Below are 2,189 nucleotides of genomic sequence, written 5' to 3'. Positions count from 1 at the left end.
ACTGAGTCCCGTTTTTCTGGGACTGTCCCGCCCGCGGGCCGCAGTGTCCCGCGGTGGAGGGGAAGTTGGGGAGAGCACACCCGCTGCACTGCCTAGCAGAGCAGCGGGTGTGCAGAAGGTGAACAGATGCCGTGCGCATCGCACGGCATCTGTTCACTAGCGTAGGGAGAGCCTGGGGGGCTGCCCAGCATCTCGGAGAGTGCTGGGCATGCCCCCTATAGTGACGAAAACGGGGGGAAGCCGCGAGGCTCCGCCCCGTTTTCAGTTGGCTCCGTCCCCTTTTCAGAAGCCACGCCCCTTTTTGGGCACGCGCGCCTTCGGCGCGTGCCCTGTCCCTCCTTCAGCTTTTGAAAAGTTGGGAGGTATGCTCACATGCCACCAGACTTACAAATGGAGACTCCGCCAGCCACTGTCACTGAGTCTCCAAGGGAGATTGCAGCAGACGACGTAAAGGTGACATCATGTGGGCTCATCCCCTCTGGGTCTGGTGATGCCTATATTCATCTCAGGGTCTGCCACCACCTACAGCTGAATTAAGTTTTTATGTGGGGGTGGGGGGGGGGGGCTATGGTCTAAAATGACATGTATATAGTGTTTTTAAAGTTGTTCAGAATATATGGGATGTATTTGCCATTCCAGCAGTCGGGGTCCCGGTACCAGAATCCTGACCACCGGCATCCTGACAGTAAGTATTAGGTTGAGGGGTAGGGGGAGGGTTAGGGTTAGGTTGCGAGAAAGGGTTAGGGTAGGGGTACTTACCTGCAGGCCTTAGAATTGTGACTGTCGGATGCCGCTATTGGTATTGTGATCGCTAGGATCCCTCCCATACCTAAATAAATAAATATATATGTATATAGGTGTGGAAAGAGCCGCACTCTCAATAGTCCAAATATCCATCCATTGCTGGGGTGCAACAAACCAGAGATATCCCAACTTCTACTGGGATCCCAATAATAGTAAAAAATATTGGCCGCACTCACCAGACTTGTTAGAAGCAATAGTGTTTACTCACAGCATATTAACAGGGTACACAGGGGTGTATCTAGTGATCCAAGCGCCCCTGGCAATGTAATGGACTGGCGCCCCCCCATGCAGTGCCCCCAATAGTAATCCCCCGGTAGTAATCCCCCTTATGCTGCATTGCCCCCAGTAGTAGCCCCCCCTATACAGTGCCCCCAGTAGTAGTCCCCCCATACAGTGCCCCCCAGTAGTGGCCACTCCTATACAGTGCCCCCCAGTAACAGGCACCCCCCCATAAAGTGCCCCCAGTAGCTGCCACCCCCTATTTCAGTGCCCCCCCTGTAGTGCCAGGCTTATACACACAAACACACACACAAAGAACAAAAAAAAAAATTCAACTTACCTGGTCCCCGCTCCTGACGCAACCGCCGCTGTCCGCTCTGAGTTCCGGCCACTCTTCTCCTGCATGGGAGAGACATCATGACGTATGACGTCTCTCCCATCACTGCTGGGGGAGCCGGCACACGGAGCTCATTAGTGAGCTCCAGCCGGCTCCCTCCGCGGACGACGCAGCAGCAAATGAGAGTCTGTCTGACTCTCATTGGCTGGCTGCTAATACACACACACAGACGCCGCTGGCGGCTGTGTGTTTGGACATGGTGTAGGGCAGACTGCTATCACTGCGGTCTGCCCTACACTTGTGGGGCCGGGGGACTTGTCCACCCCTTGGCTACTGGTGGCACTGCCGGATGGCGCCCCCCCTTTGGTCGGCGCCCCCCCCTTTGGTCGGCGCCCCTGGCGAGTGCCATCCTGGCCAATGGGTAGATACGCCCCTGAGGGTACATGTGCAGGGTCAACGTTTCAGTCATAACAAGACCTATATCAAGACCAATGCTCAGCAGTCAAAGTCACAAACCAGACTGACCATCCAAGCAGGACTATGCGTACCATACCATGACCACTCCCACCTAATTGATTAACAATTACCAGCCCAACACAGTTATACCACTTTTACACCTAAATTCTGGGTTTGAACTGGAGGTTGGAACAGGGTTCCAAACCGGATCATACCCAGAATTTAGCCGACACCGACCCAGGATTTTCCTGAGTCGGCACCGTTCACACCAGAGCTGGGTCTGCAGTGACCCGGCTCTTCCTGTGTGGAAGTGGACGCTTGGAGATGACTTCATCTCCAAGCTACACTGAAGCCGGCCAATCGGCCAGCATGC

The sequence above is a fragment of the Taudactylus pleione genome, unplaced genomic scaffold, assembly GCF_031769625.1.
Source record: "Taudactylus pleione unplaced genomic scaffold, aTauple2 ptg002403l, whole genome shotgun sequence".
NCBI lineage: Eukaryota > Metazoa > Chordata > Amphibia > Anura > Myobatrachidae > Taudactylus > Taudactylus pleione.
This window is presented reverse-complemented; position numbering follows the sequence as displayed.